Raw genomic sequence first — 24,227 nt, forward strand, 5'->3', positions numbered from 1 at the left:
CCATTGTCATTAAAGTCCAGAGATGAAGTTTTGAATAGTCCTTTCTGTTGATGACTTTTGTGACTTGGGACACAAAAGTCATTAAATATAACCTCTTTAGGACTTGCTGGGCCCCGCTGAAAGACCAGAGCCACACTGTAAGTGCCTAGGAGATGAAAGGATTGGTTGACAGTGCCCGTGACATGCTTAGAATGCTGCCTAAATTAATCTTTATCATGCTGGCTAGTGCCACTATTTCTGTTAATTCTTGATTGCGTTATTATGTTTTAAGTGGCCCATTCATTTATTCATTCAAAAATATCTTTTCACGTTTGTTTTACTTATTCTTTCCTGACAATATTTTTTTTTGGGTCGGAGATAAACAGAAATTTCTCTTTTCTCAAGTAATCCTAATCACGACCACTGAAATTCCATGGCAGCCCTCAACAAGAGGAATTCATTGCTTAGTTTTTCAACTTGGAAATTTAAGGCTGAGCGTGTTGAAGTCTTCTCATCATAATAGGGTTAAACTTTGGAAACCTGGAAATGGAGCCAGGAATCCAACCAAAGGCTTCTGCGGGTGTCTCCTTTGATTAAAGTTGGCCTATCTGAACTCATCAGTGTGAACGACAGTAACAAAGCAGGTTAGCATCTGTCATCCTTGTTTTGAGCTTTTGCTGAGAGTCTTGAGGTAACAGCCAGAGTGTGTCCTTTTTCATACATGAGGATACTGAGACCACAAGATGTTTCAAGCTTCCCATTTGCAAACCTAGTAAACTGCAGAGCCAGGAAACAGCGCAGGACTCTGCCCTATGCTCCACGGAGCTGCCCCAATCTATGCTGACTGCCTTGTTAGATGGCTACCTCTGCACTGTTAGCTCCCTCCTGACTAAGGCCCAGATCTGCTTCTTGATTTCCCGGCTCTGAGTTTCTCCCACAGCTCACTTTTGGGGCCGGGGAGGAGGAGAGGCAGACAGAAGATCCCTCCTCCTTCTGTATGCTCACTTTGGTCCTGTTCTTCTTCCTCTTATCCAGGGTTGGGAGCCAGAAAAAGCTGATTCCACCAGCAGCTGCACATGGACCCAGTCAGCACCAGTGGACCCCGGGGGTCCTCCTTCCACGGCCAATCCATAAACAGATTGACATGAACTTGGCTGATGTGTCCTCTCCAAGGCCTCTGGGACCAGAGATGGGGCGTCATTCTCCTGACTTCTTTTCCAGATGGTTGAATCAAAGGCAGGAAATGAAATGAGCCTGAAAATATGCTGTTTGGAAGAGCCCCAGGGTTCTGGAACATCAATGATGGCTGGGCAAGAATTGTTCTCTCCCGGGGAGTCAGGCTCTGTGGGACAGCCAGCGAGAAGAACAGATCATGCGATGAGGATGAAATTGCTGCTGGACTCAGATGCATCTCTGTGGCTTTGGTTTCCATCGGCCAGCAGCGCCGCAGCTCTATTCAAGCGGCACACTGTGCTATCTGGTAGGAGTGTGCCAGAAGAATCGGCACTAATGAACTCTTTCTGATGAGCCGACGGCTGCGTTTGGCAAGCACACGTTAACATGTGGAATCAGGCAGAAGAAGAGCTCCGAAAATGATAAAAGGGCAGGAGTTCTGTTTTGCTGTAAAGTGAGTATGTTTTACTGAATTTCACAGGTGAGAATGATTTGAAGGTAGCCCTATTGAGGACCTACTGTGTGCTAAGACAGTCCGAGTCAATACCACTATATTATTTTAGAAAAGGTGCTGTCAACAGATGAATACAAACACATAGTTATGGAAATACTTGAGTTAGGTTATCCTGACCCAGCTCGGCAAAAGCCTTGGCTGAGCACAAGGGAGTCATAGGCAGAGTCACGATGATAGCAACCGTGGGCTTGCATTCAGCTAACTTCATAGACTTACTCTTTCTTTTTTTTTTTTTTTACTTTTTAAAAAGAAAACAAACTATCTTTTTTTCATTTTAAATATCAATCCTAGCTCCCACTCCTTCCCCTCCTCCAATTTCCTCCACCTACCCTCCACCCCCTCCCACTCCTCAGAGAAAGTGAGGCACATTGCTTTGGGGAAGGCCCTCCACCCCCACCCACTCATCAGAGAAAGTGAGGCACATTGCTTTGGGGAAGGCCCTCCACCCCCTCCCACTCCTCAGAGAAAGTGAGGCACATTTCTTTGGGGAAGGTCCAAGGCCCTCCCTACCATATCTAGGCTGAGCAAGGTATCCATCCAAAAAGAATAGGTTCCCAAAAAAGTCAGTACATGCAGTAGGGATAAATTCTGGTGCCATTGCCTGTGGCCCTGCAGTCTGCCCCAGCCATGCAACTGTCACTCACATTCAGAGAGACTAATTTGGACCTATGCTGATTCCTTTCCTGTCTGACTGGAGTTGGTGAGCTCCTATTAGCTTAGGTAAACTGTTTCCGTGGGTGTCCCCATCATGGTTTTGGCCTCTTTGCTCATATTCTCACTCTTCCCACTCTTTGACTGGATGTTGGGAGCTCAGTCCAGTGCTCTGATGCAGGTCTCTACCTCTGCTTCTATCAGTAGCTGGATAAAGGTTCTATGGTGACATTTAAGATATTCATCAGTCTGACTATAGGGTAAGGCCAATTCGGGAACTCTCTCCTCTATTAGGATCTTAGCTGGGGTCATTGTTGTGGATTCCTGGGAATTTCTCTAGTACCAGGTTTCTTGCTAGCTCCATAATGGCTCCCTCAATCAAAATATCTTTCCTTGACCTCATCTCTGTCCTTCCTCCATCTCGACTATCTCTTTCCCTCAAGTTCTCCTTCGCCCCACCCTTCTCCCTTCATCTTCCCCTTCTGCCCTCCCTACTCCCCCTACCCCATGTTCCCGATTTTGTCAGGTGATCTTGTCTGTGTCCTCTTTCCAAGTAGATCTATATATGCTTTTCTTAGGGTTCACCTTGTTACTTAAGTTACTTAGCCTCTCTTGTGTCATGGACTATAGGTTTATTATCCTTTGCTTTACAGCTAATATCCACTTATGAGTGAGTACATACCATGTTCATCTTTCTGGGTCTGGGTTACCTCACTCAGGATGATTTATACTAGTTCAATCCATTTGCATGCAAATTTTAAGATGCCATATTTTTTTCCCCATGGAGCAGTACTCTAATGTGTAAATGTGCCACATTTTCTTTATCCATTCTTCAGTTGAGGGGCATCTAGGTTGTTTTCAGGTTCTGTGTATTACAAATAATGCTGCAATGAACATAGTTGAATAAGTGTCCTTGGAGTATGATTGAACATCTTTTGGGTATATGCCCAAGAGACTCACTCTTTCTTAAGATACTTTAGTTTTCAGTCAGTTTAAAGATTGGGTCAATTGAATGCAGATCTAGTGCAAAGGACAGACCAGACTTCAGACAGTATTATACTTTCCCCAGATCCAATGGGGATCTTCGTGCTGTTTCAATACTGATTCCTGGGGCCAGCACTGCCATCCTCGGTGAAAATGAAGCACACTAATCTTTTTAAGATTGAGATGGGTTAGAATTTCCAGGAATAGCCTCCTGAAATATGAAGAATGTGTGAAGGGGTGTACGTACTTCACCTACCTTCTGCCTGGGGGTTGGGGTAATCCTGAGATTGACTTTTAATTTTCCTCCAGTTTTCCCATGGGGCTAAGCTCTAGTGGCTCCCCTTAGCAACTATCTTAAAAACAGTTCTTTCTGGCCACCGATCCCTTCCTGGATGACAGCCCTTCTGCCCTATCCCTGTACCTTGCATTAACAATAGACAGTTTGTTCTTCAATTCCTTATGCAAATCAACTCTCACCAAACCATAATGCATGGACCAAATCCAGTCTGCTGATTGGTTTAAATAAGGTGTCATTAGTTACTTTTTTAATTGGCCAGACAGAAGCAATGGAAGAGAGGAAGGATTCACTGGGCTCACAGTTCAGGGGTACACACCATCACAGCAGAGAACGCGTGCTGGCGAGGTTGGACAGTGAGAATGCATCTCCTCACATCTTGACTGACTGGGAAGCAGAGAGCTTGGGATCTGTATCCCAAGCAGTGCCTGTTCCTAACTCTTTAAGACCAATCCCCAGTGACCACCTCTGCTGGCCAGACCCTAAAATCTTCTAAAACAGCACCTCTGGCTGGAGACAAGACCAGAAGTTCAAATACAAGACCCTGTGGGAAGGATGCTTAAGACTCAAACCCTGACCACAGTACATATTTTGGCTCAAAGTATGTACGTAAGGGGATGCAAATGAGAGTTCTACTATCGCTAGCCCATGATGTTGAGGTTGAAAAGTCTTGATAGGGAAGACTGACTTTGGGGGAAGAACAGAATCCTCTAGCCCCTGAAGGAGGCTCCTGAGTGTGTATTATATAGTCTTACCTACTTATTTATCTTTGATGAAATAGTAATTATTCCCGAAAGCCCTGTTAAAATGTTATGTGATCCTTGCACTTTCACACGCCCTTCCCAACCTCTAAGCCACTGTTTCTTCCTCCTGTTTCCATGGAGTTACGTTCCTTCCTTTTTCTCTCCAGCACTCAGAGGAGTTAAAAGCTCAGGTCTGTTTCCCTAGGATTCATCCACTAGCCCGGGAGCTTCTTGAGGGCAGAGACCAGACCTCACTCTCTCTGCTAGCTCTTCTCAGCTGAGAGGCATACTATTTTCAGATAGTAGCTGAACCAAAGCTCTTTAAACGGAGTGAAACTACAATCCACCCACTTCTGCCAGCTTTCTTCTTGGCAACCCAGGCTGCATGCACACAGAGCCAATAAGGCTGGAGGAGATCCAGCTGTCATGGCCTCAGCACTCCCCAACACCTTCTCTAAGCTAGCTGGCTCAGCTGTACATGAACTTGATCCTGTAACCTTGGATTCATTATCTCTGTATGCCAGCTCTCTGAGCTAGACAATTTGAGACAGATGGACCTTCGAAGCCAGTCACTGGGATTTTTACCAGCCATTGCCTGGAGCTTAAACTTCCTCCCAGCTGATTTTGATTATCCTTCTCCTGGCCTATCTGGGGTGTGAGGCAGTCCTAACCCACTCTTGAGAAAGGTTTTCTCAGTTTCCAGAGGTATGGCTGCCAGGCTTTTCTCAAACCTGGAGGATAATCCAAAGATTTAAGTACTTCCTTTCCAGAAGGGCAACTTTTCAAGTTTGTCAGGAAGTCCTCAGAAACGTGTTAAGTAATCATCCCATTCCCACTGATGGATGAAATGCTGGTGTCATTATCATAATGCAGTGCTATATTTTTTGGGGGGCTGAAAAGGATATTGTGTTTTTGACAAGGGGAGCAAAGTGGCGAACTGCAATGAACCACATGAGAAATAGCTTATAATTCATTAGCTACAGGTACCCCTCGCGAGAATAATAACAACAACAGTAATACAGACAGCCCCCCCCCTCCACACACACTAAGTTTCTCATCAAGTAGTGGAACTCGGGGTGGCTAATGGCCTGATTACACTGCTGGGTTGGTAGATCAAATCTCGACTCCAATGATGAGTGCGCACCAATCATCCTAGCATATCTGATGGAGCCAAATCACCTGTCCGTTTGATGGTTGCATTGAGAAATTTATCATCCCTCCAAGAACAGTCATGCATCCAGCACCTCCACCCCAAGAGCCAATGGCTGTCAATGGGCTTTAAAGCTAGAGTTTGTCCTTTTTTTTTTTTTGTGCCAGGGTCCTCACTTTGAACTCTGTGGCACTGGTCATTTTCTCCAGAAGACTCTGGCAGTGGTGCCTTGAAAATCAGTCTCAGAGCTGCTTTGATGCTTATGTGTATGAATCTGGGCCAGATAGTGTGCAATTATAGAATTAAGTTTGTGGATGGACTTCTTTCAAATATAAATATAAATTTTACTTCACTTAAATAGAAAGAGAAAGAAAGCTAGATTCCAACTTCCAAGGCTCTAGGTGTAATCTCTAATGTAAGCCTATTCTGGGAAAGAAAGAAAGTTTTGTGTGATGTGTGCATATCTATACTGTGTTTCATGTGTGCATGTTTCTGTATACTACATGCATGTCTATGCATACATCAATGTATGTGTTTATATTTATATTGCATGTATGGGTAAATGTCTATGTCTATTCAAATGTTGTATGTTTAGTAGTAAGCGTCAATGTGTGTGTCATGGTTTTAGTGATGGGTTTATGTGTGTTGGCATATATGCACTTTTATAATTTTTACACCTGCATCTCTGTGTGCATGTATGTATGCACTCATGCACATATATTAATACACACAACATATACATGGAGACATAATTGTACACATATATAATCTACTCATTCACACAGGCAGTATACATATACACATATACATATGCCCACATAGTATGTACATGATGCACATGTACACAACTCTCTCTCTCTATATATATTTGTATACTTACACACAGTATACATATATACATACATAAACAAGTATATATGCACACATACAGACATTATACACATAAACGAGCCATGCATATGCATGAAACCATGTGTGTGATACACATAACACATACATCTTTTTCTGCATACAAATACGCTCACCCACCCACGCATTACCACATGCATGCATATACATGTACACACATGCACATACACACAATGCATGTATCACCTCTGTTCCCCCCCACAGGAAAATCTGGACATGATTTTTTCTTGTGATTCTTGTACCCTGTTCCCCAATGTGCAACACTGTACTTTATTCCTCCAAACCATGAGATAGTGGTTTCTTTGCTGTGGTAAGGTTATGCATGAGATTCTGTTTGCAATAGGCTCCTATTTTTCCCAATGGCTGGGGGAGACTGATTTCTTCCCCAGGGTCCATGGCCTCCTCATTTCCACCATCAGTTTACTGCGCCCTTCAGTGGATCTGAACTTGCTATGAGTCTTTACTCCTTCAGTGGCTCACAGGAGCCCATTTCTAAGCATAGTTACTATCCTGGGGGGACAGGGAAGTCAGCACACTCAACAGCCTGTTTTATATTTTCAGCTGCATTTGGTGCCAGCTCTCAGATGGTCTATTCGCATTTCCAAGCTTGTCAGAGCATTTCAGATTCAATAAAAGGGGAAGAGCATGGTTTTTAAAAAATAAGGAAAAATTGAATCTGGGTGTGCCAACCCATCTGCTCAGGGGAATCAGTGCTGGCTTGTCTAATGGCTCTGGACTTGCCTTCTCTACTAATTAACTTGCTGCGCCCACCACTGCATCCTTCTCTATAAGGTCCCAGTTTCCTTATAGATAAAAATGATCAGGCTCAATTGCTGAGGGTTCTCTAGGTTCTATCAAGCTTCCAGTGATCTATAATTGCCTGCATTAATGTCAGAAGGTTTTTCAAGAGTAGGCATGGGCTTGCAACATCTCTACTGAAAACAGTGCTGTGGTCCTAGAGGAGGGAAAACAAAACACCTTCTCAGACTGAGCAAAGTTGAAATTCTGGCTGTTAGGTTCATTACAGCTCACTTTAGTGTAAAAACAGTCCTACACATGGGGACAGTAGCAGAGAGAGAGAGAGAGAGAGAGAGAGAGAGAGAGAGAGAGAGAGAGAGAGCCTCTGTTGGCATCATCAAGAAATCTTAGTTGCTTTCTGATTTTCCTCAGTAACTCACTTAACATTTTCCCATTATCTAAATGTTGAAAAGTAATGTCTTTTGAGCAAGTGCCAAGTCTTCTGGTATTGTATAATTGCTATATACAGTGGTTAACAGCACTGGCTGCTCTTCTGGAAGATCAAGGCTCAATTTCCAGCACGAATGTGGTGTGGTTCACAGCAGTCAGTATCTCCGGTTTCAAGGAAACCAATGCCCTTGTAATCGTGGAATTCTGAAACAGTAAGATGACAAAATCGTGCTGTCTTCTCTGAGATCTATATTCATGCTTTGCTAATTATCACAACAATGTCACTCAAAATGTGCTTTTCCAACCTTGGTTCCAGTCCATGATCTTGATTGCAACTATGGCTGAGCCTCCTCAGTCCCCTGTAGAGTGCTTCCTCCGGCTCCTCATTTGTTGCCCACGATGGTGTTAGAGTGTGTTCTTCCAGATGGCAGCTACCAAGGCAGGAATTTGAGTGAGAATAGATATTTGAAATATGATTCTAGGAAACATGATTAGGAGTGGGAGAATGGAACAGGAAAGGAAAGGAGGACAAAACATTGGCACACTATCAAGCAATTAGCAGGCACAAACAAGATTCAAACGCCAGGGAGCATGTTGATTCTAGGAACTTGAGGAAACAGTAAATGCTTGAGAGTTACCCCTTACCCTGTGACCAAGAAATGGGATGCTTCATTGTTCGATGGAGATTGATCCAGGGCTCTAACTTCCTGGTACTCCAGGTATATCAGTTCTAAGAGCAAGGAAAGTGATAACCTCTATAGCTGCTTGGGTTATTTTGAAGAGTCTAGACCATTTGTGGAAGGTCCCACTGTTATGGTTGGTATCACCGTTTTCTCCCATCTAAACTGTAAAGTACTCTAAGCACATCATACCAGGGATGCACAGTACACCACGACTGGGGACAATGATTATGACAAGGTGCTGTCTACCAAGTTTGTTTTTTTTTTTCACTGTAATGATGCTAGTTTTCACTTTCTCGTAAAAAAATCTATAAGAAGTGCATTGAGACTGTGGATAATCATGCTTTTCCACATTAAATTCCCACCCATTGGTATTAACACATGGGATAGTAACACAGTGACTTAGAAAGCCCTGGAGTCTCCTCCCATTGAGAGTTTCGGGTACTTTCTCTCTCCCTTGTGTTTCTGGAAGTACTTTGAAACGGTGTTTTATATGCATGGGTGTTTTACCCACGTGTATATTTGTGCACCGTGTGTGCGTATGGTGGCCAGGGAGATAAGAAGAGTGAATAGATTTCCCTGGAAGTAGAGTTACAAATACTTAGAAACTTCTGTGTGGGTTCTTGATTTTAACCCCTGATACATCTTCCCAGCCCCTCCCGTGTGTTTTGATGAAATTGGGGTGGCTTTCCCCACTGGAGTACAAAGAAAGTTTGTCCTGTGGACTTTGAGTCCAACTTGCTAAAGGTCATGAAGCTTCTGCTTGGTCCTCTTAGACTGTCAGTCTTGGAAACTGAGACAGTGCTATGTGAGAAGGCTGATGACTTAAGACTCCTGCGCTGGAGTGGCCTTGAGTAGCTGGGCATAGCTGGTCTTAGTTACTTGTCTCATTACTATGGTCAAAATACCTGAAAAGAAGCAACTTTATGGAGGAAGAGGATGGAATTTGTTGTTAGATTCTGGGAGTAGAGTTCACCGTGGTGAGAAAGACATTTTGTTAGGTGTGGCACTCTACTGTTGCGAGGCTGCTTGCTCACATCTAGATGAGTCACTCACCAAGGCCAGCTGGCCTGGGTCTGAAAAAGCCTGGGATAAAACCGGACTCACTGAACATAGTGGACAATGAGGACTACTGAGAAGTCAAGAACAATGGCACTGGGTTTCGATCTTACTGCACGTACTGGCTTTGTGGGAGCCTAGGCTTTTTGGATGTTCACCTTACTAGACCTGGAAGGAGGTGGGAGGTCCTTGGACTCCCCACAGGGCAGGGAACCCTGACTACTCTTCTGGCTGATGAGAGAGGGGGAGTTGATTGGGGGAGGGGGAGGGAAATGGGAGGCGGTGGCGGGGAGGAGACAAAAATCTTTAATAAATAAATAAATAAATTAAAAAAAAGAAATGGGTGGGAGAGAATAAGAAATAGATAGATAGATAGATAGTGTGTGTGTATATGTGACAGAGAGAGAGAGAGAGAGAGAGAGAGAGAGAGAGAGAGAGAGAGAGAGAGAGAATTGTGACTGGAGCTAGACTATAACACATAATTTTGCCCTCAACAACCTACTTCTACCAGCCAGGTCTCACCTATTAAAAGTCTACAATCCCTCCAGTCAGTTCCAGCAGCTAGGAACTAAGGTGTCTGTGAGGAGACATTTTTGCATTTAAACTACTCACACTGTTCAATAGCCTTCCTTAGCTGCCAGGCGCTGGCAAATCTAAACTGTTGCCAGTAGGGGAAGCTACAGTGGACCATGCAGCATGGGCACCTTAAGGATGTTGGCATCAGATTGCAACCACATGAGTGTCTGCAAGTACAGCCTGGATAAGCACGCCTTGCAATTTCTGATCCACAAACATCCTGATAAAAATTAAATACCCCAGTGATCTGGAAAAATGGCCAGCAGCAATAGTAAGTGGAATAAAATCAATTGACGATTTTTGCTAGAATCAATTATTCTGTCAGTGACCGCTAAAGGGCCATTTATTTTTAAAAATTCAATCCGTCTTAATTTATTACATGGACATCGCGGATTACTCTTACTAGCCAGCTATATCCCTCTTACTGACAAATCCTCAACATCGTTTTAGAATTACTTCATCTTATCATACTATTCCCTGGAGGGCCGTGGGAGAGAAACCATTTCTTATTAATCTTTAACAAATTGTCTAGAGGCTCCTGTGTCAGCTTCCTCTAGAGAAATGGCGTTTTTGTCCTTCGTTTGGCTAATCGTTGGCTGTAGATCCCCATCAGAAAATACCATGGACACTAGACGAACCTCCTTTTCTTTTTCTGATCACACCATCTTTATGTCATTTATTTAATTATGTCATTTTCTCAGCCGAGGGAGGTCCCTTCAAAATGGCACTTTCCAAAGGTCACTGTCAAACAGATAGTTCACCAGACACTGGTCCCCTCCCTCCCCAGTGCGTCTGCTAACTTGGGATTTGGAGGCTCTCCTCCCTGGTCTGAGTGAATCATCCTCATGCTGTGTACCTGGATGTCTTTTGACAGGGCTGGCACATGACAGTAGCTTTAAATTGTGCGGCTTCTCCGTGAATTAGCCGGGAGGATGGATGAAGAAAATAAAAGAGGGAAGGACTCTCCAGATCTTTCAGGGATATGTACAACAGTCATAAGTCTGGGTCTTAAAATAGCTGGTGTGCTTGAATCACTTAAGATTCTCAAGGGGAAAATATTCATTGGTTGAAATAGGAGCTGGTGTATGATCTGGAGCAAATGAATATCAGCTTCATGTCGTGTGGCCCACATACCAAAGCCAGGCTTCTGCCGAGGTGTTTTGTACCTTTTGGTCAGTAAGCAAATTTAAAAACTGACTATGTACTTGGCTTTGTGATGGGAAGGAGTGGTTAGAACTAGAAGATGTGGGCCTGGGAAGATGGCTCAATGGTTAAGAGCACTTGTTGCTCTTGCAAAGGGCTAGGGTTCAGTTTTCAGCACCCATGTGGTGATTCACAATGATCTATAGCTCCAGTTCCAGGGGATCCAATGTCCTCTTTTGTCCTGCTCAAGCACCAAACACGTGTACATGGAGCACATACATACATACAGCCAAAACACTCCTACGTAACATAGAAAAAACAACTCTAATTTCAAAAAAGACATAAAATATCATTTTCTTGGCTTCAGTGAGTAATCCATTCATGAGAAGATAGAAGATGCACACCAAAGTGTGACACTTCCCTGTGTTCTTCTCTTTCCCCTCCCTTCCTGCCTCACCTGTTCAACTTCCAGCCCCAGCTTCATCTGTAACCCCAGTCCCATCTTCAGCTGCAGCCCCAACCCCAGCCCTAGCAACTAAGAATTCAAGCTCAAAATCTGGATAACTTTAAATGAATTATTAATTCTTATACAGTTTCTCGAACAGTCAAATGGCATGCTAAATGCACCTCGTTTCTGAAGCTGATCTGAAGGGTAGTGTTCACACGTTGCGTCTAGCATCCGTCTACCCCATACATAATAAAGCCCCATAAAATCTATTCCTTCAACCCTGTTAGCATCCTCCTGACCTGCTTTCCCTCTGTGCAGTGCTTCGAGCTGAGTTATCTACAAGTTAGCTACTCCCCTCCTAAGGGACTAATAAAAGTTTTGATCTCATGGGAGGCTGTGGGATGCGATGAATTCATGTGTATAAAATCACCTTAACAGGACTTGTTCCTCTGAATTTGATCAGAACATTCTTTCCTTTTCATCAACACCAAAAATGAGCATAACTGTTATTCCTTATTTACGTGCCCCATTTATAGTATTTATTACTGCAATTATTACAAAAAAAAAATAGGTTCTGGAAAAAGGGGACGCATGAAAGAGTTTCCTGATCTGGTTTTCTTCAGCTAGATCACAGGCCTGCTCATGGCATTTCTCATTTTAACTGGGGAAGGAGGAGGTTGTTGATGACATCACAGCCAGGTTCTGCCTACAGTCCCACCTTTCCACTCTGACACTCCCTGCTGACCCAGGGGTGAGGGCAGAGCCAAGGAAGACAGCAACCGTATTGAAGGAAGAAAGAGCAAAAGCTTAGATCCCTTATCACACTGCTTTCTTGGTCATCCCCTGCCCAAGCAGAGCCACAATGTCAGCCAAACTTGCAGTCCTTTATTTCCAATAAAAAAAAACTGAGAGGCAACAAAAACATTTAATTTACTAATGTATCCATTAAACCCAGTATGCAAAAATATTATCAAATCAGCTTATAATCAATACTAAAATGGCTAAGCCATTTTCTGGTCTTGCTTTTGTATTGGGTTTTTTGAAATTTGTGTTAGTTTTATATTTACAGAAAATCTTAGAGGGAGCCCATCACCTTTCAGATGCTCACAATGTTAACGTGGCCAGCGTAGCTTTGGAGGTAGACAGAGCAGGAGGTTCAAATCACAGTTGTAATTGATAGCTAGGAGTCCCAAGTAAGTGGCTCATTCTCTGAGCCTCAGTTTCTTCATTTCTACACTGAAAATCATCTTATCAAAGAATCAAGAGGCATAGAAATACTAAAGCCCTGTGCATAGAACCTGGCACGTGGCAGGTTCCTAATAGATGCTCATCCCCTCCTTCCCCCTGACTTTCCTGGGTAGCTTTCTGAAGGGATTACAGTTACTCATAACTTCACAAGAACATCCCAGGATAGCGCATGATGCTTTTGCTCAGCTTTTCGCCTTCTGTTCACATCTCTTTCCCTCACATTTATGCTGGTAGAAGAGTAAGGACACAAAGAAGCAGGCACACAAACAAATGAAGAATAACACGGTCTAGATGCATCCCTGGTTCATCACCAGGCGTTGGTGAACGGTGGGAGAACTGGGCCACAGGACTTGGCCTGCAGGGCTGTATCTCACCCTGGGTATTTCTTCATTCTGCTTCCTGTTCACAGTAAGATAAACACCCTCCTTCCTCACACACTCACCCTACTCTGATGGTCTCCTCCACAAACCTGGGGTAATGAGCACTGTGTGTCCCTAGGAAATGTGCACCTCGTGTTTGTGGTTGGGAGTTTCTTAGCTGCCACGGACAGTGCTTCACACACAGGTAAAATGTCCCAAGGATGAGCACTGTATGATATTGATGAAAACCAGGGTTATTCTTAGGGATTGATGTCATCAACCACTGTCCCATACTTCTTAGAACTATGGCTATGAACGCTCTTCTTGGCTGCTGCTTCATGCTTCGAATCATTAGGTATGAACTACTCCTGTTGTTGAGGGGTATTTCTTGCCTCAATATCCTTGCAAAAACAACAGGTCTGTGGGAAGAGTGGAATCTTGTCTCCAAAGCATTTGCATAAATTAGAGCATGCCGAGACTAGGCTCAGTTCTAGGACTCACGGGAGAAGGGTAGGAGGAAGGGAAGGGGAGACAAGTGCTGCTAAAGCTTGCTTCTCTCCGTCGCTAATTTTGTCGCGAGCCAGCCTCCATCTATATCCCCGTTAGCACTTCTGCGTGGAAGCCTGTCTTCCAGATGGCTGCGGAAAGCCTTGTAAGGCAGTCACATATTCTTCCTGAAAAAAATTCTCATTAAAAGTGAATGAAAGCGTGAATTTTCAGCACGCCTATTTGAAACTATAAGAATTTTTAAGGAAATTATATGTCTGTGACTTGAGGCATACCTGAAGCTCTTTAAAGCTCTGAAAGCAACTCTTCAGCCACACACACATTGAAGTACATTGTCTCCCTTTGTGGGCCCTGTCTTGGGCACTATAGAGGTCATGTCACATGAGATGAGGTCTCTGTATCCCAGGCACTTGTAACAGTAGCCACGTGTGCGGACATTCTAAGTGATAATCTTATCATGACTAAAAGGTGTGTCACGTTTTATTGTTGTTGTTGTTGTTGTTTTCTGGAGAAGACTTTTAGGATTTGGTATTCCAAAGGTCTAAGAAATTTCCTTGTCCAGCTTAGAAGCTAAGTGGATTTGGTGTTAGGCCAGACTGATGCTTCGGGTGGTCACTGAAGCAACAAAGCCCAAAGCTCAGAGTAGGAACCATGCACAGATCCCATGATACTCACCCTCCACACTGCCTTCCTCTTGCTCTACACATTCACTTAGAATCACATCCTGATGAAGCCCCCTCTGATGTCTCTTGTGCTGCCTCTTCGACTCTTCCCTAGTTCCCTCATTTCATCGCATGTTGCTCTGAAAGAACCCCCATCTCTCCTCCTTACTGTCCTGCAGTTTGTTCTGTGCCCCGTTAGCAAACCTACTCTACAATGCACATCTGCTTTGAGTATTCCTAGACATAAACAAATGACCACACAAGAATACCAATGACAACTAACTCAGTGACTTCAGCCAACACGTATTTGTTGTCTCTCAGTTCGTGCGGGCTAGGCACCTGGACGTGGTTCAGCTGGAGACCCTCTGCATCAATCAAGTCCTCCCAAAGCTGTAATCAGTTTGGTGAGGGCTGACATTTTGATGGAAGAGAATTTGTGTAATACCTAATCTTGAAGATGAGCCCAAAGAAGTTAGAGATGACTTCTTAGTGATTCTATACATCAGGCTCAACATTTCACATTATTTCCTATGCAGCCTGCTCCAGCGATGCTCCCCAGAGCTTCAGTCCTGATGACTTATGGGGTGTACTCCTAACATGGTGGTCTCTTGAGTCCAGCAGCAGCTCTATCCTTGCCCCTCTCATTAACTGCATTGTTCTCTCTGGCCTTCCTTCTCTCCCCGTCCCCCCAGAATCAACTGTAACATTATCCTATGAGGCCTTTCTTCCCCTCTGAATAGCAGGGAGTCTGTATCCCATAAACATATCACTTCTGGTCCCACAGAATCCTCCATTATCAGCAGTGTGTATGTCCTTTTCTGCCAGACCAGAGTCTATGTCATTTTTGTATCTCAATTGTCAATCATGATAAATGACACCTATACATGCTTAGATTGTGGTTCAATAGAGTACACCTATAATCGAAGAACTTGGAAGGCAAAGGTAAGTGGATCTCTGAGTTTAAGTTCAGGCTGATCTACAGAGTGGGTATCTGGATGGTCAGGAATACACAGAGAAACCCTGCCTTCAGGAACTAAGATAAATAAATAAATAAATTATGGTTAAAAACTATTTTATGTTTAAAATATTAGTATTAGTAATATTTGTAGGGAAGTTAATAAGACTGAAACTTAGAGAAACTGGAATTTATCCCATAGCCACCTGGTTAATTCATGTTATAGGCAAATGCTGACCCTGAACTGCTGTTCCATTAGAGATTCTTGGGTGTAACTACTGGAATCTGACGGAAAACAATAGACAGTAGTTCTCTAGATTTTTTTTTTTTTTTGAGATTTAAAAATGAAAGAGGACAAAAGAATTCTTAGAAAACTCAAGGCCCACTGCTTGGCTGGCCAGTGAACTGCCTGTGTATTTGGAGTAAGGAGAGCATGACCTTAGGCCCTGAGAACCCTAGACCATCTGGAGGAGCTGATGGGGCAGACACAACTCATCAATGTAGCCAGCAGTGTTTCCTCTGAATGGTTCAATTATTCCATGGCTCCTCTGTTGAGTGGAAACAAGTAATAGACAGGAATAAGGGGAAGGAAAGGGCTCTTCAGCTCCTCTGCCTGCTGTGTGGTCCTTAGGAACAGGGCTGCAATTCAAAAAGCTTCCCAACCACATGTCAATAAGACTCTCCAACCAACTTTAAGAAAGACGCAATCTTATGAATGCTTAAATGAATGCTCATAGTTTTTGAGCACAGAGAGGCCCTTTTCCCTATGTTAAATATCAGTGATTTTTATTTTACATTTTTAAAAATTCATTCGTTCTGTTTTTATCTCTATAAAGTAGCATAGCAGCTACCTGACTAAAATGCATTATAAACAAAAAAGAGATGTAGTACATGAACCTTAGTTCTTTGTGAGCTACTTCTACCCGTTCATCTTCAGAGTTGTGTGCATCTACCCTTCTTCCTCTCCAGTTGCTCCAATTCTGTGCCAGGCTCCTTAAGAACTAAGCGTTTTGAGGGTAGGTTTGACAGTAGACCCAGCACAGCAGTATGTTCAGCCACACATTATAGTGTATGGCAGGGCTTTATAGCATTGACGAGGAAGCACGGCTCTTCTCTCCAGGATGGAAAAGGCTGGTAGAAGAGCTCACATGAGCGGCCAACACAGTCCTCAACAACGTTGCCTTTGTTGAATTGCAGTGTGTGCTGCACCTCCTGTCCTAGCTTCTTTTCTTTGCTGCTATTAAAATACCCCGACCAAAAGTAAAATGGGGAGGACAGGGTTTATTTTAGCTTACAGGTTACAGTTCATCATTGAGGGAAGTTGGGTGGGAACTCAGGCAGGAACTTGAAGCAGAAACCCTGCAGGAATTTGGATTGTTGACTTGATCACAGGCTCAGGATTAGATACATTTTTCCCCCTTCAGTACAGCTCAGAACCACCTGACCAAGGAATGGTGCTACCCACAGTGGGAGGGCCATCCTACGTGAACTAACAATCAACACACACACAGACACGCCCTCAAACCACTCTGATCTGGACAATCCCGAAAGGGAGACTGCCTTCTTAGGTAAGTTACCAGTTGAGGCTAGCTAGAACACCTCCCAAGCACCGTTTCAGTTAATCATCTCAATGACTCACAAGAACAGAACTAGCATTACTGTGTTAATGTAGATGAGGGACATGGCACTTCACCAATGCTACCCTGGCTATTTGTTTAGTGGATGGCAAGATCGGGAATCAGAAAAGGTGAGTCTGACCCAGACTCATAGTTTCTATCTAACTATATGCCTTAGCTACACATTTACATCACTTATATTTACACCACTTATAGATATTTACATAGCTGCCATATTTACACCACAGTCCCCATTCACTCAGACAATTTGGTATTAAATTATTGATCACAGGCCCATGCAGGTCATTGTCAAGGCAGACCCCTTCTGTTTGGAGCTATCCTTGACACTTGTTAACCCTAGGATATTATTTGCTTTTTCCTGTACGCACCATGTGCAAAAGCGCTATAGCGGAAAAGAACGACACTTTTAAGTATTAGGAAGTTGAAGGTTTCTGCAAGACTAGGGATTCTGACAAAATTTCTTCTTTTGAGAATTTGGGGAGTGAGACAAAGTCTTGCTGTGTTGCCTGACTGGTTTGGGAATTGCAATCTTCATGTCTTACTTTGATTACAAGTATTTACTACTAAACCTAATTCTGTTGCAAATAAATAAAGAAAGAAATAATAACCTAGTTTGGATAAATAAAGACCAACTTGTTTTAGGGGAACATATTCACAATTAACAGCTGAGTAACTGTAGATTTCTCTCTTTGTACTCAAAGGCCTCAATGTTTTCTTTCAAATGAAAGTAATCTCAGACAAGCTTTAGTATACTATTGTGAGGATTGGGTTATATATTTAATAAAAAATGATTAAAAACCATGAAGTCTACTTTCCCTCTGTTTCAGAGGCCAGCAAGCTGCATGACAAATAGAATTTTACTATAACATGGCTATAGCAATAACTATTCATTATCTATTGTCTATGGCTATTTTCTCTATATAAACACTGAATTGAGAAAGAAATTGTAACAGAGACAGAATGGAGCTACAAATCCCCAAGGGTTTACTATTTGGTTTGTTGTAAAATGCTGGTCAGTCTCCATGGTATAAATTCAAATTTCATCAACCAGTTTCCAGAAGGCTCATGTTCTTTGGCAATAAAAAGAAGAAAGCGACATCTTTTTAGGATTATTCTTCTGCTCTCTTTGACTCTGGTCAGTTTGTTGGAGAGATCTGTAACTGGAGACCAAACCCTGGACTCAGCATTGGTGCTTCACTGCAGCACAGACCCCATTGGCTCTGCAGTCTGACAGCAAAGCAAGTGGGCTTTGGAGGCAGGGCAGGAACTAGTCAGGTCCCTTATACCTGCAATGTGACACGCAGTTGATTGCCACTTTGATCTTTGTTTTGTTTCCTGAAAGCAGAAAAATATGAGCCTATAGCATTGCCATGAACATTAGAGACTTCTGGCTGGTGACAGTCATTGCTGCCATTCTCCTTGCCTGGGTTAGGTGAATATTTTGGGAGGGTCTATGAAAATATTTGGCCCTTAGGAAAAAAAAAATTAGGCAGTGAGAAACACAAGGCTGGGGAGGAGAAAGGATATGGAGATCCGATTGCAGGGAGTGGAGTAGAAAGGACATTTTCCTTGAACAGTGGTACCTTGGAAAGGTTTAGTTAAATACTGCGAGAGTCTGCAGGGAGTTCACTGGTCTTAAAGGCTGTGCAGCTCAAAAAGTCTGGGAGTAATAGTCCCTAGTTAGGTCAAGTGTAGACAAGAGCAAAAGGAGGTACTTTTGTGTATCCTAAAGCTTTCATGCAGGTTTTGCTTCTGCAGGTAGAGTGAATGAGCCATGAGACTGCAATGAAATTGTTACCTATGGTGTCTATTTTATCTTATTCATTCATTCATTCATTCATTGAACATGCATGTACTATTTTCCATGGGCCAGACACTGTTAGCAACAACAAAACAAATAGCAGTGAGAACTGCATGGTCTTCATCGTCACAGAATAGTTCTGTAGGTTAGGCATAAATGAAAGAGGAATTTCAAACGATGTATGTATGTGCATGTCAAGAGATGTGAATCCAATTGGACCTCACTCAGAAATCCAAAGAAGGCTGCACACCTTGAGGGTGGAGACACTAAGAGATGTTCAGAACTCCAGCAAGAGGGAGTGAATGGAGAATGGAGGCCTGGACATTCTGTATGGGCTAAAGGATATGCACAGGACAGGCCTTTGAGAAACAGAGAGCACCCCCCCCACACACACACCCACCCATACCCACACCACCAAGAAGAGAGCAAGCATGAAAGCCTGTAAGTGTTCATTCTTGGTCTAGATTTGCAAACAGAGATATGCTTTCAATTTGAAAGACATCATTTCCCCAGGCTGAAATGTTCCAGTTTGTCCAATTTACATAACAAGGCATGTTACACAATGCATTGCAAAACATATATTAATTGAAAAGGTTAATGTCGAGAAGGATTAATCTCTTTTTCCTTAGCAACACAGACCTAATTAAATCTTCCAGAAGCAGATGGACAATTTTACCTTCCAAATCGAGATATTTATGTAAATATCACTGAACTAATTGATACTCAGCTAAATCAAAGGAAGGTAAACAACACGCTTTCACGGTGTCAACAGTTGTGGGTTTGATTTACTGCATTAATGACTTCCTGCAACGAGCTATTATCCAGAGAAGATTCTAGGATCTAATTTATTTCCCTGATTGTTAGAGTCGCACTGAAAGTGGGACCTGTTTACAGGAAGGTGCAATGTGGAGACAAAGTTTTGCACGACTTTGCTTTGTTCCAGGGCAAACAAAGTTCCTACAGAGGTGACGTGTCTCTGTATGGGCATTGGTGACATAGGGAAGAGGAGGTTAAACCTTTGGACCCATGTCATTGAATGGTGTGTCCAGTGAGTCAAGGCAATGTGAACAAGATGAAGGGTCAGGGCTGGCACTGTACAGTTCCAAGTGCCCTACATGACCGACTTCACTAAGAACCGTTTGTGTGAGGTATCTAGGCACAGCTTCCCTGGAGACCCTTTCGCTTCAGGGTATTTACCCAAGTGGTTGCAATGGAGGTGACTGGGACTGAGGTCTCATGAGACCAGAGAAAGATCAAATGCCAAATTCACTGAAATAGTCTTCCATGAATGAAAGTCGCTGCTCCCGTATGGTTCGTGTGCAGGAAGCTTGATGAGAAATTTCACTGTATTGTGTTCTGCTCCAGGTCATACGATCCTTAGTAAAATGGTCCTTATATTTTTTTTTTTTTTTGTTTTCTTCAAGTCTCCTGGGATTCTCCCATTCTCTACTGACTTCTTTGTGACTGGATCCTTTTCACTTTTGGGTCTTTATTTGATCAAAGCACCATGGAACTTCAATCATTCTAGGCCCAAACACTCTCCATCAGGAACACACTGCGGGCTTCCTTGATCTACAACAGGGATTTAATTCCTTCTTGAGCACCACTTACATTAGACTCCAGATAAACCAGAAAAGAACTCACTCCTCCGTAGGATTTAACTAACTGGGCACAGATGGTTGGTTGCCTGTCACTCTCAGGCATGGTTGCATGAGACCAATAGGGGTTGGTCTCATGAGTCTTCTGAAACAAAACACAGTGGCAAATCCTGGGGGTCTCTGCAGATCTGCTAGATTCCAGCCTACTCATTTCTACTTGGGTCCCACATACAGCCTCTCATTCTATGTCCTTTCTCTTCCCTTGTTTCTTCTAGGGGCCTGGTTTGTTGTGTAGGATGGCAGTCAAGAGCATACATTTGCAAAAAAGATACCTTACGTTCAAATGTATGAATTTCCTAGTGGATAGGATAGGAATGGAATAGAAAATGCAAGGTGTGGGCTGAGGGACTGTTTAGTCATTGAAACTCTCTGAGCTTGATTTTTTGAAACCACAAACACATACTAGGTAACGTGGAGTACACTGGGGAGGTGGAGCTAGGAGAATGCCTGGTGCTGGTGAAATAGCTAGCCTAGTCTATTACATGAGCTTCAGGCTAGTGATAGATACTGTCTCAAGGTTTGGGTGGCCTTCCTGAGGAATGCCACACAAAGTTGTTCTCTGGCCTCCGCATGTATGCATAAACATCCGTATGTACATACAAGAACACACATGTGCACTGAAAATTCCAGTTATACGATAAGCAACCAGTCAATGTATGTCATTACTCCTATGTCAAGTGTGGGCAGAATAACCTGCCCCGCACATGAATCCCTCGTGCTTCTGCAGAGCCATCCGTATTCATTGTCTCACTTCTCTTTAGTTCAGCCAGCTGTCTCTTGCTTCTTTACAACTATCCCTGACAAAGGTCAGATCTGCATACCCATTCTTGACTCCACTTTCCAGTGGACCCAGTGATCTCTCAAGGCAGTCAGGTGACTTGTTAAACAGACCCAGGCTGTCTAGCCTCAAATGGAGATAAAATTGCTGAGTCCCGTGGATGTACTTTGCTGTATCTGTTCTTTTTTGCTAAGAGTACTTATCCATCAATTTTTTTGTCTTCATTTTTACATTTCTTACCAACTCCCAGGCTATGATTCTCCCCTTCCCCACCCCATAATTGGCCTCATCAGCCTCCCATTCACCTGGAGGTGCTGTAACACCACAAGCAAGTTCTCTGTCCTTCTGCTTGCTGTCAGTGTCTGGAAGGAACCGAAGAGAGTTCTGATAAGCTATTTTCTTAGCTGATGTCTCTGTGACCTTGCTTATATTCCCAAAGCCTCCTGAGATTGGTAGCCAGGAGGGGTAACCTGCAGACTGAAAGTCCATCTGCATTCTTCTATTACAGACAGGGGAGACCAAGCATCGGGGTAAAGGACAGCAAGTGCCTTTCCAAGGTTAATAGTTAGTAACTGAGCTGAGAACCAGCAAGGCACAAAGGTTATAATAGTGGTCACAGGACTAAGAGCTACCCATGGATCCCATGTAGCAGCACCAGACATGTGCTGCATCTTGGGAGTTGGCCCCTCAAGACTTGCTTTTCTGTTTGTTAAATTCCCTTTGAGTGACACCCTCTTTGGAATACTGGCATGAGGACTCCAAGAGAGGGTGCATGTCATTTCATGAAGCATGGCTTTGTGTAGTCCCAGGCAACTGTACACCTAGCATCACTCTGACCCATCCCTTCACAGGCAGCACACTTGTGGGCTACCCCTGGTTTCTGCCATTCCTCAAGCAAGTTCACATCAGTTATGACTCCTCTGCCCAAGTAAGAAAGGCTCTGTCTCTATTCTTCACAATCCTCTTATTCTAACCTTGGTGTTAACTTGACATTTATTTTGCTCAATTTCCTGTCTGTCTCATCCACACATTATGGGTCCCTGTCGGGCACTGACTAGGTCATTTGTAAGCTGAGATGCTCACAGAGCACTTGATAGTTGGCAGGCTGAATGGAAAGAAGGCTGTTGCTCTGATGTGGGTTTCAGGATAACTACACTCTCCCAAATGATTTTTTGGAGAGTCATGTGACCACCTTGCATGTTTTACTTTCTCACTTGTAAAGCAGAACTTGCCTTGGCTCCCTACAGCCTGCATAAGAAAATGCCACAAACCGAGGGACTTACTATGACGAAGGTATTTTCTCTGACTTCCAGAAGATAGGTGTCTTGTCTGAAATGCATCCTTCTTGGAGCTTGGTGAGACAATCTGTTCTTTGGCTCTATGAATTTTTGCTTTTTCCTAGCAATTCTCAACATTTCTCATCTGAATGCAACACCTTGTCTCGTGGCATTCCTTGTAATCTGCCTCTTATCCAAACTTCTCTCTTCTTTTTAAGGACATCAGTTACAAGATTAGGACCCATTCACAACCAGCAATGCCTCATCTTCACTTCATAACCTCGCCAAAGGCTTCTATTTCCAAATAAGTTTGGGTGCCAGGTACTAGAAAAGGGACTTATCATTTTATGAATAAATGTACCTTCAACAGTGACTAAGGAATAATCATTTTAAGGTCTATTGCTTGATAATTGTTTGCATATATTTTGCTACTCCTCTTTCCACACTTTATAAAGATCATGCTATTGTTTCACTTACAGTATGTTTTACTCTTAAGACTTACATCTTTCAGAAGGTTACATTGCCCTGGCAGTGTGGGCAGAAATGAGATAATGCACATGAGATTTATGTCTAATACCCAAGAATAGAGAGGAATAGAGAGGAAATTCAGCCTTTAAGAAGACTTATTGACCTGCAATAGTACCCAGGTTTGAGTCCCATGGCAGTTCACAACTCCAGTCCCAGGGGATTTGATACTCTCAGAAGTGGTGCACATGCAGAGAAAACACTCATTCACATGAAATGATAAACAAATCTAAAAAAGATTAAAAATAGTAAAGTCCAATGCCTGACTAGGCAGATGATCAGTGTTATGCATCTCCTTCTAGACTCTGATATGTTTCCGGGCCACCCTGCCTTGCGTTCTGGCTTCAGAGTTCACATCACCATGCCTCTTCCTCATCTTCTTCCTCAAGCTCTAATTGTGCCCCTGACGTCCCTTCTGTTGAATGCCGGGTAGACATTTCAAACACAACACATCCATGGCACACTTATTGATTTTGCTTTATAAGTCAACCTAACACTCCCAAGCCTTCTTTTCCTAAAAAAAAAAAAAAAGCATTGCCATCTTCCAAGTCCCTCAAGTCACAGGCCTTGGAATTATTTTTGTTTTTTACCTTACAAAAACCTAATTCTCCTTTACTAAACTGTCCTATATACTTCCTTGATTCAGCCTCTTCTCAATGTATTCCCCACAAAAACTCTGCCCAGGCCTCCTTCTCACTGACAAAAGAGGCTAACTAGATAGCTTTCTCCAAGCCTGGTTCCTGAGCAGCCAGTTGACCAGATAATCTTTTGTCTGTGTTTTTTCTGACATTTATAAGTTGTCAGGATATTTCCTTAAATTTTTCCTCTTTCATATATATGATCATTCCATAACTGCTATTAGCTCTTAGAACACCCCAAACACCACCATTCTCTCCCTACCCCAACTCTTGTTTTTCCTCAAGTATAACAAACTCATTTCTGTCTTGGAGTCCATCTGAGAATGGTTTTTCATGTTTATACAGTTCTTTCTCCAGATCTGGTCTTCAGAGACATGAAATACTGATCTTAAGTGATGTGGGAGTGATTTCTTATTAATAAAGAAACTGCCTCGTCCCTCATAGGACAGAAAATTAGGTAGGCGAAGTAGACAGAGGAGAATGCTGGGAAAAAGAAGCTGAGTGAGGAGTCGCCATGATGCTCCCGCTCCAGACAGACGCAGGTTAAGATCCTCTCTGGTAAGCCAGCTCATGGGCTACACAGAATATTAGAAATGGGTTAGAACAATATGTAAGAGCTAGCCAATAAGAAACTGGACCTAGCCAGGCCAGGCAGTGTTTGAAAGAATACAGTTTCCGTGTAATTATTTC

At 43.1% G+C, this 24,227-nt stretch overlaps 1 long non-coding RNA gene across 1 annotated transcript in view; it reads left to right on the forward strand.

Moving 5' to 3' along the window:
* The first annotated feature begins 940 nt into the window (after nt 1-940).
* LOC126503602 (uncharacterized) overlaps nt 941-24,227 on the forward strand; it is a 560,452-nt gene continuing 537,165 nt past the window's right edge. Inside the window, exon 1 of the long non-coding RNA XR_007592337.1 lies at nt 941-1,606. This is a non-coding gene — a long non-coding RNA (uncharacterized lncRNA). The remainder of the gene's footprint in view (nt 1,607-24,227) is intronic.

The sequence above is a fragment of the Alexandromys fortis genome, unplaced genomic scaffold (genome assembly GCF_014885135.2).
Source record: "Alexandromys fortis isolate MF-2015 unplaced genomic scaffold, M_Fortis_MF-2015_v1.1 scaffold_2_1_26212458, whole genome shotgun sequence".
Taxonomy (NCBI): domain Eukaryota; kingdom Metazoa; phylum Chordata; class Mammalia; order Rodentia; family Cricetidae; genus Alexandromys; species Alexandromys fortis.